The following is a 5,122-nucleotide window of genomic DNA, read 5'->3' as shown; positions in this document are numbered from 1 at the left end:
TGAGGCTGCATTTAGAGGCTGCATTCATGGCAAGGGTGAGGCTGCATTCAGAGGTTGCATTCATGGCAATGGTGAGGCTGCATTCATGGCAATGGTGAGGCTGCATTCAGGGGCTGCATTCATGGCAATGGTGAGACTGCATTCATGGCAATGGTGAGGCTGCAGATGGGCACTGATTAGGTTGCATTGGTGGGCACTGATTAGGCTGCATTGATGGGCACTGACCCTTATTTTGCTTCGCAGTTCCTTATTTAAAATGTATTTATTTTTCCTGAAACTTCCCTGTTAAAGTTAAGGTGCATGTTATACGCCAATAAATACATATTTCCAAATAACATGCCCAAGCTCATCCTTAGACTCTTCACCACACACAGCCACAAAGGCAAGAGAATTCTTGTTGGGCAGTCTATTAGTTGATTTGCATTTATTTTTAATGGTTCAAAGAATGTCAGACAAAATGGTCGGCCCTCATGCATGTTCACTTCATCAAATCTGGCCCTCTGAAAAAAGTTTGGACACCCCTGTCCTAGAGCCTTATGATGATATACATATATATCATAATTCATAATTCTACTCTGGAGAGGAGGCAAGAGACACCATGACAGGTGGAGACACCTCACATCTAAATACAACAACTTCGACCAGTCTTCCCCCAAGAAAAATCTAGGCGTGGCCAAGCTTCTCTACCTAATCCTTGTTCCCTAGCTCCCCAAACCCCCCCTAACTCTTATCCTCCCCCCTTCATCACCCCCAATCATCTCTTATTTCCTGTGTTTGCGACATAGCTGGATGGTCAAGAAGAAAGAAAAATAAAAATAAAAAACCTGTGCCAAAAAAACTAAGGAAAAAATAAAAAAAAAACATTGTGATACTTTATGGGGCAGAAACTAGGTAGAGTTATAACTCTTCAATTCAACCCTTATCTTCCTTCACCATCCTCCATACCCATCCCCCTTTTCCCTCCCTCCCTCACAATTACCCAATTACCCATTCGGGCCTGTTATGGGCATTCTATGAGGTTGTATTTAACAAAAGTCAGTTCCAGTGTGTCTATACATCTCTACTATTTCAAGCATATGGAAGACCTGGGACAGCACAGTGGCTAAGTGGTTGACCATTCTGTCTGACAGCACTAGGGTCCCCAATTTGAATCCCAATTACAGCACTGCTTGTCTGAGGCTTGCATGTTCTCCTTGTGCCTGAGTGGGTTTCTTCTGGGTACTCCAGTTTCCTCCCACACTCCAAGGACATGCTGGTAGGTTAATTGCCTCCCGACTAAATTAGCCCTAGTAAATGAATGTGAGTTAAGCAGTGATGATGGGAGAATGCCTCCTGCAGTGCTACTGTATTCTATCGATAGGGAGCTTTCCCGACTGGCAGAATACGATGATTACTGCTAGCGCTTATAGCTGCGTAATTGCATGCTAAAAATCTGAGAGGTTTGTTGTATCCAGCCCCTGTTGAACCGGTTGAGATTCGATCCATCTATGGTCGACTTTAGGGACCTTAGACTGTAAGCCCCTTGAAGGTAGAGAATGATGTAAATGTAATATATACAGTATATTTACAGCGCTGCATAAAATGTCAGTGCTATAAAAAATACCCATAATAAATCAATCTGAAAGACCCAGTAGATAAACCTTTAGAGGGTCTACTCAACAGTAAATAGTAGGGTGCCTGTGGAGCAGATCTGTGTCACCCATTGTTTAGTGAGCCCTACCTGGGTGAAACCACTAGGGTTCTCTGAGACGGTACCTGAAAGAAGCATGTCTCCTTCAGGGGACACAGATCCCCCCACAGGCACCCTCCTTTTCACTGTCAAGTAGACCCTCTTATTGTTTATCTACTGGGTCTTTCATATCCTTCATTGCTTGAAAGGTCGTATTTAATAAAAGCCAGTTCCCACTCAACATTTTCTCATATTACTCCAGCTGTATGCTGTGCGACTTGTCCTGACGAAGTAGAGAGGACCCTGAAATGTGTTGACAATAGGGATTAAATATGTGGTGTTATTAGAATGCTGGAAATGTAGTCTGTATAACACATAATGCTGAAATGTACACTCACTGGCCACTTTATTAGGGACACCTGTTCAATTGCTTGGTAACATAAACTGCTAAACAGTCAAACAAATGGCAACAACTCAATGCATTTGGACATCTAGACGTGGTGAAGTTGATCGACTTGCTGGAGTTCAAACCGAGCATCGGAATGGGGAAGAAAGGGGATTTAAGTGACTTTGAATAATGCATAGTTGTTGGTGCCAGATAGGCTAGTTTGAATATTTAAAAAACTGCTGATCTACTGGGATTTTCACACACAACCATCTCTCGGGTTTACAGTGAATGGTCCAAAAAAGAGAAAATATACAGTGAGTGGCAGTTGTGTGGAGGAAAATGCCTTGTTGATTTCAGAGATCAGAGGAGAATGCAGAGCAGTAACTCAAATAACCACTCGTTACAGCCAAGGTATGCATAATACCATCTCTAAATGCACAACACATCAAACCTTGAAGCAGATGGGCTACAACATCAGAAGACCACAACGTGTGTCATGCCATTCAGCCAAGAACAGGAAACTGAGGCTCACCAAATTTGACAATAGAAGATTGGAAAAACATTGCCTGGTCTGATGAGTCTCGGTTTCAGTTGCGACATTCAAATGGTAGGGTCAGAATTTAGCATAAACAACATGAAAGCATGGATCCATCCTGCCTTGTATCAAAGGTTCAGGCTGGTGGTGGTGTAACAGTGTGGGGGATATTTTCTTGGCACACTTTGGTCCCTTAGTACCAATTGAGCATCGTTTTAACACAACGGCCTACCTTAGTATTGTGGCTGACCATGTCTATCCCTTTATGATTATAGTGTACCCATCTTCTGATGGCTACTTCCAGCATATTTGAACCATGTCACAAAGCTCAAATCATATCACCACTGGTTTCTTCAACATAACAATGAGGTCACTGTACTCCAATGGCCTCCACAGTCACCAGATCTCAATCCAATAGAGAACCTTTTTGATGTGGTGGAACGGGAAATTCTTATCATGGATGTGCAGCCAACAAATCTGCAGCAACTACGTGATGCTATCATGTCAATATGGACCAAAATCTCTGAGAAATGTTACAAACACCTTGTTGAATCTATGCCATGAAGAACTAAGGCAGATCTGAGGCAAAAGGGGTCCAACCATGTACTAGCAAGGTGAACCTAATAAAGTGTCCAGTGAGTGTATGTCTATATACCCAATTTCTATATAGCCTCTTTTTCAATGGATACTATTTAGGCTTACATGAATAAATAAAATTTTGGAATTTTTATCTGTATAAAAAAATAAGTGTTATGTCTTTCCTAAAATTGCTGCATACATAGTCTCATGCTCTTATCAATATTTTTTTTGTAATATATTAGCCTTTTTTCAACCTTTTTACCCCAGAGGAACCCCTTTAAATAATTTTCAGGTCTCAGGGAACCCCTGTTAATATTAGTCAATTGAGGGTCATTTGGACCATGTCACCTATGTTGGTGGTGGTAAGTGGGAAGAATACTCTCCTTACAGGGATCCACAGAATAGCACCCTTGCAGTCATGTTGCTGGCTCTGTCAAATGGTGTTGGTACCTGGCACTATGCAGGCACTATGAGATGGGAGGTCAGTTAGCCACAGCTCAAGGAACCCCTAAGAAACCCTGGAGGAACCCTAGATTTCCACTGAACTCTGGTTTAGAATGGCTGCATTATATGCTTGGGGGATGACAGCTCTTTGAAGTACCTGCAAATGTATAGTGTGCCTTTACTCATGCTCTGTTTACTAGTAACAAATAAAAGAAGTAACCATTTAAATCAGTAACATATAATTCTTCTAATAAGCACAAATGTTCTTTTCATGGAGCCACTTTGTCTCAAAGAGTCCAAAGCACCCTCTTCACACAGTGTGATCTGTAAAATTCACATACAGTAGGTTTCAGGCTCTATTTATAATTGTGAGAACTGAGATTTTGGTCTTTTTTTAAGCACCAATTTATAACTATCAGCAGTTTTTCATTTTATATAAGAGGTCTGGTTGGATTTTAAGTGGCTTCCTTTATTGGCTTACTGAAGTTATTAAAGATGCAAACTTTTGGGATAATGTAGATCCCTTGTTCAGGCTGAGAGTGCTCTATACAATCATTTACACGATTCAAATAAACTGAAAATAACAGAAAATATTTGGATATAAGTCTTCAATTTATAAAGATTTCCTTCTAGCCATTTTTTTTTATCATCATGAAAAGGCCCCTATTTAGTGTCTGTCCTACCCTGCCTATGTGTCAGTAAGAATGACAGATGTACAACAGAGCACAAGAAGGCCTGGAGATCAAGGGTGAAGTTTGGCAACCAGAGCATCCTGGTAACATGCTGGACTACTAGGTCCTAAAGGCAATGTTGCCAATGTCCAAACAAAAAATTCCAATAGCATATTACTGTGAAAAGTCTAAAGGCATAAGTGAAATATCCATCCTTTTTACAGTGAAAGCGCAAAACAGAATAACCATCTAATAGGAAAATACTTAACAGAACTCCTGGGATCAAGGGAGGTGTCACACAGAACAGCCCTTATGGCCTTAGTAAAGACTAATAGAAATAAACGAATTCTGAGGATTTCAGGTGAAGTCCACTGGGCTTCATCAGCCTGTAGCTTTTATTTAACTGTTGGGGTCTATAGTGGTGAGATAAATAGCCTGACTATAGTGCATGACTTTGTTCCTTCCCACCTCAGAGTACTGGGTGTTCTTCACCTTGTGGTGCTTCAGTTCCTCCTAATATACAATTAAACAAAATCCCAAAGACCTGGGAACAAAACTGCAGAGCTTTTGCAAGAAAGTACTAGAAGATTTAACTCCCAGCAGCTAACAATGAAATATTTTAAGTGTGCCTGTTGCTTCATCACTCACAGCAAACAAACATCTAACCGCCAACCCTTCATCTTTCATCTTTCAGTTAAACAATATAAGCTCACTTTGGCTTTGAGTGATATGTAGATCTTGATCAACTCTAACCTTTGAACTGAATGGCAATTATGGGGAGACTCCTTCAAATCCTCCTACTACTCTTATCACTGGATCACAGCCATTCCAGTCCT

The sequence above is a fragment of the Aquarana catesbeiana genome, linkage group LG04 (assembly GCF_042186555.1).
Source record: "Aquarana catesbeiana isolate 2022-GZ linkage group LG04, ASM4218655v1, whole genome shotgun sequence".
In the NCBI taxonomy this organism is placed as follows: Eukaryota; Metazoa; Chordata; class Amphibia; order Anura; family Ranidae; genus Aquarana; species Aquarana catesbeiana.
This window is presented reverse-complemented; position numbering follows the sequence as displayed.